This window comes from Oncorhynchus mykiss, chromosome 4, assembly GCF_013265735.2.
Source record: "Oncorhynchus mykiss isolate Arlee chromosome 4, USDA_OmykA_1.1, whole genome shotgun sequence".
Lineage (NCBI taxonomy): Eukaryota > Metazoa > Chordata > Actinopteri > Salmoniformes > Salmonidae > Oncorhynchus > Oncorhynchus mykiss.
In genome coordinates this window covers 172,503-186,431 of record NC_048568.1, presented here as the reverse complement: position 1 = coordinate 186,431, position 13,929 = coordinate 172,503, and positions in this window count along the sequence as shown.

Genomic DNA, 13,929 nt, shown 5'->3' with positions numbered 1-13,929 from the left:
TGGTTTATTGACACTTACTGACCAACCAAATACAATACCACCAGACAGTGATTACATAATGTCCTGTTGGACCAGGTTTTGGTCAACCTCAAATTCTCATTCCAAGTGTGTGACTCATACAGACCCTCTTGGACATGCCAAAATGTATTGCTGTTACCCATGACCTCCCTTTTCCATAATGAAATATACTATTGTCCAGAAGGTCAGGTGAGGTCTAAACTTGATACTACAGCGAGTCCATTACTCCCTGACCCCCCCTAACTCTGCTGTCATCCTCATGAACTTAGTTACACGCGTTTCTGGCCTCTCTATTTAAGAGCCCACAGTGGGACATGCCTCTCTCCCCACCCAATAAAATCAGAAGGGAAGCAAAGGAGAAATGCTAGCAGTGACTTCTCCAAAGTTTTATGCAGCTGTAAAACAATTGACATATGTTCAACATGTTTGGACCCCAAGGGCGTAGAAGTGAAAAGAGATGAGAGACCATCTGTAACTGCCTTCAAAGGGAGTTTTTCAGTTCTTAAAACCCAGGCACTTTGGATTTATTTAAGCTGAGCCAAGTAACAACATTTAGAGTGGATCAGAAGGTGTAATTCCGTGAGCTGAGTTTGTTGATCTCCCAGACACAGGGTTAGGTGTACTCCTGGTGGTGCTTTGAATTTTTTTTTAAATGCTCTGAGGGTCAATAGTTTTCTCATCAGGGTGAGCTTGTGGTAAAAACCCATGATCTTGAGCTCTGAGCTCTGCGATTGTAAAGCCATTAAATGCAAGGTAATAACAAAACAGATCAGGTGCTCTAAGAATACAAAATTATGAATTGACTGGTTTCAACATGCAACACTATTTGTCTTAGTTATTCAACATCTTCTGAAATATCCTTGAGAGTCTCACAAAAACAGTGACTACATGTATTCATCTTGGTATCTATTCTTTAGATCTACCTGTAAAGAAAGGCCAAGTCGTAAGGCCAAGTCTGATTTGATTTTGAAGTCAAGTTTGATCTTTGGTTACCTCTGGGTAACAAAAAAAAGGTTAACGGTTTTACTTTTTTCAAGTCTCAAAGTTTATTTGCCTTGTGCACAGGATACAACAGGTGTAAAACAGTACAGTGAAATTCTTACCCTGAGAGCTCTTTCCCAACAATGCAATGATAATAATATAGATAATAATATAAAATATATATTTAAAATAAAAAAGTAAGGGAACTTCACTATACACTGCGTTCTTAGTCCCCGTTTGTGACTATCACCATTTATACTTCACTGAATTCTCTATAACTCACACCTCTACCATCATGAGCCTCACTGAACTCTAGGCAGGTTTCCATTGACCCAGGTTATTCGACAAAAGCAATGCCGCAAAAAAAAAACATTGCGACTTGTGATGAAAACAGTAGCTATCGGGCCTCCCGAGTGGCGCAGCGGTCTAAGTCACTGTAGTGACACTAGAGGTGTTGTTCCTTTCCATCACTCGTTGTGTTGATTTCATCATGTCCATTTGGTGATGTTTTTTTCACTATAGAATCGTATTGCAAATGCACGTCTATTTGCAATATGTTTCAATGGGCATTTACCATCACGAATTTGTCATGCTCAAAAATCCTGCAGGAATGCAAAATTGACTGGCCTGGTGAACCCAGGATGGCCGGGCAGTGATAGTTGTTCCTTTCCATCGCTCGTTGTGTTGACTTCATCATGTCCATTTGGTGATGTTTTTTCACTGCTGAATCATATTGCAAGTGCACGTGCATTTGCAATATGTTTCAATGGGCATGTGCCATCACGAATTTGTCATGCTCAAAAATCCTGCAAAAATGCAAAATTGACTGGCCTGATGAACACAGGATGGCCGGGCATTGATAGTGGGTCTTCTCCATCGCTCGTTGTGTTGATTTCATTATGTCCATTTGTTTATGTTTTCTCACTTTTGCAAAGTCAATTTCAAAGTCATTTGCAATATGGTTCAATGGGCATTTACAGTGCCTTGCGAAAGTATTCGGCCCCCTTGAACTTTGCGACCTTTTGCCACATTTCAGGCTTCAAACATAAAGATATGTGGGACACAATCATGAAGTGGAACAACATTTATTGAATATTTCAAACTTTTTTAACAAATCAAAAACTGAAAAATTGGGCGTGCAAAATTATTCAGCCCCCTTAAGTTAATACTTTGTAGCGCCACCTTTTGCTGCGATTACAGCTGTAAGTCGCTTGGGGTATGTCTCTATCAGTTTTGCACATCGAGAGACTGAAATTTTTTCCCATTCCTCCTTGCAAAACAGCTCGAGCTCAGTGAGGTTGGATGGAGAGCATTTGTGAACAGCAGTTTTCAGTTCTTTCCACAGATTCTCGATTGGATTCAGGTCTGGACTTTGACTTGGCCATTCTAACACCTGGATATGTTTATTTTTGAACCATTCCATTGTAGATTTTGCTTTATGTTTTGGATCATTGTCTTGTTGGAAGACAAATCTCCGTCCCAGTCTCAGGTCTTTTGCAGACTCCATCAGGTTTTCTTCCAGAATGGTCCTGTATTTGGCTCCATCCATCTTCCCATCAATTTTAACCATCTTCCCTGTCCCTGCTGAAGAAAAGCAGGCCCAAACCATGATGCTGCCACCACCATGTTTGACAGTGGAGATGGTGTGTTCAGGATGATGAGCTGTGTTGCTTTTACACCAAACATAACGTTTTGCATTGTTGCCAAAAAGTTCAATTTTGGTTTCATCTGACCAGAGCACCTTCTTCCACATGTTTGGTGTGTCTCCCAGGTGGCTTGTGGCAAACTTTAAACGACACTTTTTATGGATATCTTTAAGAAATGGCTTTCTTCTTGCTACTCTTCCATAAAGGCCAGATGTGTGCAATATACTTACTGATTGTTGTCCTATGGACAGAGTCTCCCACCTCAGCTGTAGATCTCTGCAGTTCATCCAGAGTGATCATGGGCCTCTTGGCTGCATCTCTGATCAGTCTTCTCCTTGTATGAGCTGAAAGTTTAGAGGGACGGCCAGGTCTTGGTAGATTTGCAGTGGTCTGATACTCCTTCCATTTCAATATTATCGCTTGCACAGTGCTCCTTGGGAGGTTTAAAGCTTGGGAAATCTTTTTGTATCCAAATCCGGCTTTAAACTTCTTCACAACAGTATCTCGGACCTGCCTGGTGTGTTCCTTGTTCTTCATGATGCTCTCTGCGCTTTTAACGGACCTCTGAGACTATCACAGTGCAGGTGCATTTATACGGAGACTTGATTACACAAAGGTGGATTGTATTTATCATCATTAGTCATTTAGGTCAACATTGGATCATTCAGAGATCCTCACTGAACTTCTGGAGAGTGTTTGCTGCACTGAAAGTAAAGGGGCTGAACAATTTTGCACGCCCAATTTTTCAGTTTTTGATTTGTTAAAAAAGTTTGAAATATCCAATAAATGTCGTTCCACTTCATGATTGTGTCCCACTTGTTGATTCTTCACAAAAAAATACAGTTTTATATCTTTATGTTTGAAGCCTGAAATGTGGCCAAAGTTCGCAAAGTTCAAGGGGGCCAAATTTATTTGAATGGACCATGACAGCTTATTAAATTACTTGATTAAATTAAGATTGAATGTTTAGAAAGAAAACAGTCATTGCTTTTCACCTTTGACGGATGATGATCATGGAGCCATTCCCACTTCACTAAACCGTAATAAGCAATAAAACTACAGTCATGTGCAGTAAGAATCAGAATCACCTTTCTTCGCCAAGTACATTTACATGCATCAGGAATTTGACCAGGTGAAGGATATTGCATCTCGAGTATACGGTTTGGGACATGGTGCTGGTAATTAGAATAGCATGTTATGATTAAAACAGCACTCCACATATGATTCACAGCACTCTATAAAGGAAAATACTGTACTTCAGTGCGGCATACTAAAGATTTTAGATAACTTAAAGGTGTCCAAATTTTTGCGTGTTAACTACCGTTCCTCAAGTGTAGTTTCAGGAGGAGAGCTTTAAGCTTCAGGTGACTCACAGGGCTCCGAGTGGTGCAGTGGTCTAAGGCACAGACAGACACTCTGGTTCAAATCCAGGCTGCATCACAACTGGCTGTAATTGGGAGTCCCATAGGGTGGTGCACAATTGGCCCAGCGTTTGCCGGTGTAGGTCGTCATTGTATTTTGAATTTATTCTTAACGGACTTGCCAAGTTAAATAAATAAAAAATAAAATCACACCTAATCCACAACAGGAATTCCATATAATGGCTTGTTCTTCTGTATTGGAATGCAACCTTAGAGCAGGAACTCCAGAGCTGTATTCGAATACTCATATTAATTGTACTATTTGTGACATAAATTGAGTACCGTAATTTCCGGACTATAAGCCGCTACTTTATTCCCACGCTTTGAACCTCACGGTTTATACAATGACGTGGCTAATTTATGGATTTTTCCCGCTTTCACAAGATTCATGCCGCCAAAAAACTGAGCACCGTCACATAATGTGTTCCCATCATTCTGATTACTGTAGTCGTTTTGTCACCCTCATCATGGCAAAGACACGGAGAAATGCATATGATGCAGCTTTCAAGTTGAAGGCGATCGATCTGGCTGTTGGAACAGGAAATAGAGCTGCTGCACGGGAGCTTGGCCTTAATGAGTCGATGATAAGACGTTGGAAACAGCAGCGTGAGGAACTGACTCAGTGCAAAAAAGACAACAAAAGCTTTCAGAGGGAAGAAAAGCAGGTTGCCCAAAGTATTTGCAGCCACTCGACATCAGTGTAAATCGTGCATTTAAGGTGGCGCTCCGTGTTCAGTGGGAGGCTTGGATGACAAGTGGGGAGAAATCCTTCACTAAAACATGCGAAGAGCAACTTATGGTCAAGTGTGCCAGTGGGTCCTGACAGCGTGGAGCATTGTCAAAAAATCCACTATCATCAACGGGTTTCGAAAGGCTGGACTGCTGCGTGTTGAAGAGGGCAGCATGAGCTCATTGGGGAATTTGCCTCCGGAGGAAAGTGAAGAGTACATATTTTTCAGTGGGTGCGACTTATATTCAGGTGCGCTTAATAGTCCAGAAATGACGGTATGTAGTATGCTTTTGGATCATAGTATGGATTTAGTTACTATGCCAAAATTTCCCGGATGTCGTACTACATTCGCCAAACTACGAAGTATACAAGCAGTGGACACTATTTCCGTGCTTTTAGGGCCCATAATGCAATCCTTTAGAAAATGGGTGTGCTTTCACAACATTTTCAGATTTGAAGAAAATGGTGGAAAGTATGCAGCCGAAGTCCAACAAGAGCGGAAACAAATTCATTGCTTTAGCTAATTATGACAAATGTTAACAAAATGTTGAGCAATGCAATAAAGTAATGGCTTTTCAAATAAGTTACGTTACACGTTCAGCTAGCTGACAATGTGTTAGCTATGCTGGCCTTGCGAACCGCATAGCATATCATTACAGCAGATGCTTGTATTTACTGGTATGTTAGCTAGCTACCTAGCTGCCAAACATACCCTCGTAAAACTGACCATCCTATCGATCCTCGATGATATCATTTACAAAATAGCCTCCAACACTCTTCTCAACAAATTGGATGCAGTCTATCACAGTGCCATACGTTTTGTCACCAAAGCCCCACATACTAACCACCAATGCTCTCGTTGCCTGGCCCTCACTTCATACTCGTCGCCAACCCACTGGCTCCAGGTCATCTACAAGTCTCTGCTAGGTAAAGCCCCGCCTTATCTCAGCTCACTGGTCACCACAGCAGCACCCACCCGTAGCACGCGCTCCAGCAGGTATATCTCACTGGTCACCCCCAAAGCCAATTCTTCCTTTGGCCACCTCTCCTTCCAGTTCTCTGCTGCCAATGCCAGGAATGAACAGCAAAAATATCTGAAGCTGGAGACTCTTACCTCCCTCACTAGCTTTAAGCACCAGCTGTCAGAGCAGCTCACAGATCGCTGCACCTGCACATAGCTCATCTGTAAATATCCCATCCAATGTACCTCATCCCCATACTGTATTTATTTATTTATCTTGATCCTTTGCACCCCAGTATCTCTACTTGCACATTCATCTTCTGCACACCCTACCATTCCAGGGTTTAATTGCTATATTGTAATTACTTCGCCACCATGGCCTATTTATTGCCTTACCTCCCTTAGCGTACCTCATTTGCACATGTTGTTTATAGATTTTTCTACGGTATTATAGATTGTATGTTTGTTTATTCCACGTGTAATTCTGTGTTGCTGTATGTGTCGAACTGCTTTGCTTTATCATGGCCAGGTCGCAGTTGCAAGTGAGAACTTGTTCTCAACTAGCCTACCTGGTTAAATAAAGGTAAAATAAAGTTGGCTATTAATACAACGAACTTGACTGTATATTAAGTATATGCTATTTAACTAACTACTCAACGTTTATTGGCTTGATTATTCACGTCATTCTTAGCTTAGCTAAGTGTAATAGTCATTGTGTTTTCTCAATGGACATTGTTAATGAAGTCGTAAGATGCATAGCTAGTAATTTTTTATGCTAACAAGATAGCAAGAAGTTGCATAGTAACAGCATCAACTTCCAGTAGACAGATGCGGTAGTACACTCAAATTAAAGGATACTGTTAATTTACAGTATACTAAAATGAATTAATAGTATATATGTAGTATACAGTATGTTATTACGGGTACTCGAACACAGCTCATATTTGGACTTAGACTTCCGCATTGGATTGCGGCTGGAGCAGGAATGCCATATAAGGGCCCAGACACTCATATTGGAATGCTGATGATCAGCAAGGAACTCAATATATGGAAATAGATCCATGACCATGCCAATTCGCTCACCTCCATGCAATATTCATTATCCACAAGCCCGCCTCACTCACCTGAATCCAAGTGCTTCATCAACCACCCTCATAGTATTTATGCTCAGCACAGCCACAGTTCACGACTAGTGGCTGACCCTACCGGGAGGCCAGCCCCCGGTTGTGGATCAGGGCTGGTAGCTGGTCTCCCGGTAGGGTCAGCCACTAGTCGTGAACTGTGGCTGTGCTGAGCATAAATACTATGAGGGTGGTTGATGAAGCACTTGGAATCCCCAACTACCATACATGCCAAAACCCTCATACCAAACTCTACCAACTACTATCCCTTCTGACATGTTCGTCAGATGACGAGAAGCCGAACTCATGAAGATTGTCATAGATGCAAAACAACCTTCCTGTATGGTGCCATTTGTAATGCCAAATACTAAGAATACCTTATTTTATTTTCTAGTGATTGATGTCCTCTTTAAAGATTCTCAAAAATATATTTCATTGTTGTGTGGAAATGCAATGACAAACTCCTCAGCTGCCAGCTGTCAACCCCCCAAAAAATAACAGGTCTCAGGGAAACGTAAACATTGTGGTTTGTATGAGAGTCCTGCCATTGTAACGGCAAGTCTTGGAGTTCTGATACAGCACCATCCAAACACCGGTGTTGTTCAGGCAACAAGGCGAGGTATACCCTATAATCCAGCAAGGATTCACTTAATTTCATGTCAACAAGGTCCTTAAAGGTCGAAAACGGATGACAGACAAACTTCTCCCGGTAGAGAGAAAAAAATACATCTGACTCCTACTCCAAACTCTGGCTTGGCACGTTACCTCAGACAAGATGTTTATCGGTGCCCAGATCTTACATCATCAGCTTTTTAGATCACTGCTAACATAGGGCAATTTTTAAATACTGATATAATAATGTCCCCGCCTGTCAACATACGGTGAGATCCTGCCCTGGAGCTGTGTTATTCCTCACCGAATGGTGAACCTGTGTCAGCCAGGTGACTTGGCCATCGGACGCAGGTGTTGTCTTCTTGTCTTTTACCACGGGGGCCACTCAGTCAGACCTGACTAAGACAGCACAGAGGCCCACAGTTGTAAATGTTTTATTTATCCTTTATTTAACTAGGCAAGTCAATTAAGAACAAATTCTAATTTTTACAATGACGGCCTACCCCGGCCAAACCTTCCCCTAACCTGGACGATGCTCAGCCAATTGTGTGCCGCCCTACCAGTCAATCATCCATCCTTTTTTCTCCTCTCCAGATTAACGGTAAAGGCCTGGGCTTCAGACATGATCAATCAGAGAAAACAAAAAGGGGAGAAAAAATGAGAGGGCGGAGAAAACAAAGTAGGGATCAGGGACAGATGGTCAGGGTCAGTGTTTCTCTCACCTTGGCAGCTCCTCTCCTAGGGCTATTGAAATGTTTACACGCATCTGCCCACCTGCACATACAGTACATACACACAAATGCACACATATGCACACTCTCTCAAGCACACACACACATGCATGAACAGAAATTCAAATTCACACACACTTGCACACACATCCACACACTCTCTTTCTCTCTCACACATACAGACAATCACACATAGAGAGGAACACACGATGCATCCACGCACACACACACCCAATGTCCAAAGAAACTTAGCCTCTGTCGAGTCCCCAACAACTGGATATTCCGGTTTTCAGGGGCAATTTCCACATTTGGACTTTAACAAGACGACGCTCTTAACTCCTCCTCCACATTTACTGGAATTATTGAACAGTGCAGAAGAGAACCTCAGACGAGAGTTTGTTTCCTTCTTGTCAAGATCAATATGTAGAAGATCTACAATTGAAGTCAGAAGTTTACATAAAACTTAGCCAAATAAAATTAAACTCAGTTTTTCACAATTCCTGACATTTAATCCTAGTAAATATTCCCTGTTTTAGGTCAGTTAAGATTACCACTTTATTTTAAGAATGTGAAATGTCAGAATAATAGTAGAGAATTATTTTTTTCAGCTTTTATTTCTTTCAACATAGTCCCATTTGCGACCAAGCTTTAACTTCCTGACTGATGTCTTGAGATGTTGCTTCAATATATCCACATACTTTTCCTCCTCGTGATGCCATCTACATTGTGAAGTGCACCAATACCTCCTGCAGCAAAGCACCCCAACAACATGATGCTGCCACCCCCGTGCTTCACGGTTGGGATGGTGTTCTTCGGCTTGCTAGCCTCCCCCTTTTCCTCCAAACATAATAATGATAATTATGGCCAAACAGTTTTATTTTTGTTTCATTGGACCAGAGAACATTTCTCCAAAAAGTACGATCTTTGTCCCCATGTGAAGTTGCAAACCGTAGTCTGGATTTTTTTATGGCGGATTTGGAGCAGTGGCTTCTTCCTTGCTTCCTTCTTCCTTGGCCTTTCAGATTATGTTAATGTAGGACTCATTGTACTGTGGATATAGACACTTTTCTACCTGTTTCCTCCAGCATATTCACAAGGTAATTTTGCTGTTGTTCTGGGATTGATTTGCACTTTTCTCACCAAAGTATGTTCATCTCTAGGAGACAGAACCCGTCTCCTTCCTGAGTGGCATGACGGCTGCGTGATCCCATGGTGTTCATACTTGAGTGCTATTATTTGTACAGATTAATGTGGTATCTTCAGGCATTTGGAAATTGCTCCAAAGTATGAACCAGACTTGTGGGGGTTTAAAAAAAAATTGGTGGACATCTTTTGATTTTCCAATGATGTCAAGCAAAGAGGCACTGAGTTTGAAGTTAGGCCTTGAAATACATCCACATGGAGACCTCCAGTTGACTCAAATAATGTCAATTAGCCTATCAGAGGCTTCTAAAGCCATGAAATCATTTTATGGAATTTTCCAAGCTGTTTAAAGGCACAGTCAACCTAGTGTATGTAAACTTCTGACCCACAGAAATTGTGATACAGTGAATTATAAGTGAAATAATCTGAGTTTTAACAATTGTTGGGAAAATTACTTGTGTCATGCACAAAGTAGATGTCCTAACCGACTTGCAAAAACTTTAGTTGGTTTTTCACACCCTGACCATAGTTTGCTTTGTATGTTTCTATGTTTTGGTTGGTCAGGGTGTGATCTGAGTGGGCATTATATGTTACATGTCTAGTTTGTCTAGTTCTATGTTTGGCCTGATATGGTTCTCAATCAGAGGCAGGTGTTAGCCATTGTCTCTGATTGGGAACCATATTTAGGTAGCCTGTTTGGTGTTGGGTTTTGGTGGGTGATTGTTCCTGTCTCTGTGTTTGCACCAGATAGGGCTGTTTTGGTTTTTTAACATTTCTTGTTTTGTTAGTTTATTCATGTATAGAGTCTTTATAAATTAAACATGAATAGAAACCACGCTGCGTTTTGGTCCGCCTCACCTTCACTTCAAGAAAACCGTTACATGGTTAATAAGAAATTTGTGGAGTGGTTGAAAAACAAGTTATAATGACTCCAACCTAAGTGTATGTAAACTTCCGACTTCAACTGTGTATACTGTAGTTTGATACGTTTCTTTTACACCTGCTACATTAGGTTAAAAGAAACTTGAAATTAAGCTGTGGGAATGATGGATGTTGTGCACACTAGCAGATGAAATGCACCCTAAATACCCCAACACTTTGACAGAGCAGGGAATATATTGCAAAATGAGATTGATAATTATACCAGAAAGAAAGGCAAAAAGTGAGGGAGGAGTGAGAGGAAGAGTGAGATTGACATGTAGAGGTTATGAGAAAAAGAGACAAGAATGAGAGGAGACAGAGCATGGAAGAGAGAAAGAGGAAGTGGCAGCATAGTTGGAGAGAAAAGTGGAGAGAGAAAGAAATAATGGGTGAGGGGGGATAGTAGGTGCTGGTATTAAGAAATCTCATGCATTTGTAATCTCCATTTCCTTTATTCAGATTTGTGACTTTCTGAGGGGAAAATCTCATGAATATGTATAAAGATGTCATTGTGGTTGTACAGTTATATTGCTTTGACAAAATAAACACTTGACCGAACACAGCTAGTGTGTCTTTAGAAACATGTTCTCTGGAGCTTGCTGAATTGATGGAGCATATTCTGAAATGTATGTTAAAGGAAAGGATTCCTTGAACTCTTTCATGTTTTAACATCTTAATGTTAATTTTAATGTAGTGATATTAGCCCATTTTTCCCCACATTTTTCTCCAGAAATGCCACTATGTAAATCTTACTGTTTGCCTTCAGTATCCCTAACATGTAATCCAAATTGCTTTTTTATTTTGAAAAGTATGTAAAAAAAAAGTGTTTTATTCTCAGTCATAATTGTGACTGATTAGAAAGTACAATGCTCTGTCTATAATAAGTTAACAGACATTTATACCTATTCATCAGCCCTAATATCTACAGTATATCCCTTAGCCCACTTAATGACACACCCAAGCCCTGTTACCCCTATGCCCTAACCCCCACATGTCAATAACCTACACAGTAAAATTGCAAGCGTTAATTCAACTCCTATGGAGTCAAATGCAACATTATTTTGGGGTTCATATGGTTCTAATGCCATTTTGTGTTAAACCTACTCTGGTCATGATGTTGATATTTTTGGAGGTAAAACAAAACAAAATGGAGTAAATATCAAACTCTCAGATAGTTGCTTAAGTTTAACTCCTTTGACATCTTACACTTTACGTGTTGTTTTGAATTAACAATCCACAACATCAGAGAATATTTCTCTTTCAGGTTAATTCCTTTCAGTTATAAGGGTGTAAAGCCTTATTTTAATATTTCTTAATGTGTCACATTATGGTGATTTGCAATGTGATATCCAATCTATGTTGGGAGCAAATTTACAAGAAGATATCTAGCACTTTTACATCACACACAACTTACATTTAGAATGTCTGTAAGAGTAGGAAAGAAAATGCATGATATGAAGACTACATACACCATGTACATTGGAACAACTATCTGACTAACGGTTGCTAAAAATCCAATATTTTAGAAAAATGTATATTTCTTATCTTTGTGTAGCATAAGATAATAAACAATTAATGTACATTAGAAAAACAGAAATTGAAAACAAATCTACCTGCAACAGAGCAGGTAATATTTGATAATTAACCAATGATATTAGGCCACTCTTGGCCATGATTACAGGCACCTGTGTCTTTTGACACTACATAAACGAGTCGTCCCGCAGTGTTTGTGATTATACCCTGATGAAGACAGCTTGGCCGTCAAAACGTTGGTAATTCCATTTTTGCATCTGAGCTCCTAGAGTGTGCGGCTCTCTTTTATTTTCAAGCTACTCTACAATGCCTTGCAAAAGTATTAATCCCCCTTGGCGTTTTTCCTATTTTGTTGCGTTACAACCTGTAATGTGTATGTGTCACGCCTTGACCGCAGAGATTATTTTATTCTCTGTTTGTTTGGTCAGGGTGTAACTCGGGTGGGAAAGTCTTTGCTTTCTGGTTCTTTGTTTTTGGCCGGGTATGATTCTCAATCAGGGACAGCTGTCTATCGTTGTCTCTGATTGGGAATCATACTTAGGTAGCCTTTTTTCCTTTTCTCATTTGTGGGTTGTTGTCTTTGTTAGTGGCATGTATAGCCTTACAGAGCGTCAAGCTCGTTTTGTTGTTTATTGTTTTGTTGGCAACATTTAAAATAAAAGAATGCACGCTTACCATGCTGCACCTTGGTCCGATCATTTCCTTGATGATGATCGTGACAGAACAACCCTCCACAAACGGACCAAGCGGCGTGGCCGGGAGGAGCAGACAGAGTCGACATTGGAAGACATTCTGGAAGGAAGGGGATCCTGGACTTGGGAGGAGATCCTGGCTGGAAAGGATCGCCTGCCATGGAAGCAGGTGGAAGCAGCGAGGAAGGCGGAAGCAGCTAGTAAAGCGGCCCAGCATTACACAGGGTCAAGGCTGGCAAGGGAGGCCACTCCCCAAAAAATGGAGGGGGGGCACAGCTAACTCCCCATGCTCATGGTAGGGAGCGTGGTACTGGTCAGGCACCGTTTTATGCGGTGAAGCGCACGGTGTCTCTAGTGCTCGTTCACAGCCTTCTGCGCTCTGAGCCAGCTCTCCGCACGTGCCGGGCCAAAGTGGGCATTCAGCCAGGACAAGTTGTGCCAGCTTTAAGCACCAGATCTCCAGTGCTCCCACACAGCCCGGTTCGACCTGTGCTTGCTCCACAGATCAGGCCTCCAGTATGGCTCCTCAGCCTGGTGAGTCCTGTGCCTGCTCCAAGAACCAGGCCTCCAGTATGTCTCCCCAGCCTGGTGAGTCTTGTGCCTGCTCCAAGAACCAGGCCTCCAGTATGTCTCCCTATCCTGTTAAGTCCTGTGCCTGCTCCAAGAACCAGGCCTTCAGCACGTCTCCCCAGCCTGGTGAGTCCTGTGCCTGCTCCACGGGACAGTCTGGGGCCTGCAGCGAGGGTCCCAAGTCCGGGGCCTGCGTTGAGGGTCCCCAGTCCTGGGCCTGCGGAGAGGGTCCCCAGTCCGGGGCCTGCGGCGAGGGTCCCCAGTCCGGGGCCTGCGGCGAGGGTCCCCAGTCCGGGACCTGCGGCGAGGGTCCCCAGTCCGGGACCTGCGGCGAGGGTCCCCAGTCCGGGGCCTGCGGCGAGGGTCCCCAGTCCGGGACCTGCGGAGAGGGTCCCCAGTCCGGGACCTGCGGAGAGGGTCCCCAGTCCGGGACCTGCGGAGAGGGTCCCCAGTCCGGGACCTGCGGAGAGGGTCCCCAGTCCGGGACCTGCGGAGAGGGTCCCCAGTCCGGGGCCTGCGGCGAGGGTCCCCAGTCCGGGGCCTGCGGCGAGGGTCCCCAGTCCGGGGCCTGCGGCGAGGGTCTCCAGTCCGGGGTCCCCGCCACCAAAATAGATGCCAACCCGGACCCTCCACTATAGTGTCAGGTTTACGGCCGGAGTCCGCACCTTATAGGGGGGTGCTGTCACACCCTGACCGTAGAGATCCTTTTATTCTCTGTTTGTTTGGTCAGGTTGTGACTCGGGTGGAAAAGTCTATGCTTTCTGGTTCTTTGTTTTTGGCCGGGTATGATTCTCAATCAGGGACAGCTGTCTATCGTTGTCTCTGATTGGGAATCATACTCAGGCAGCC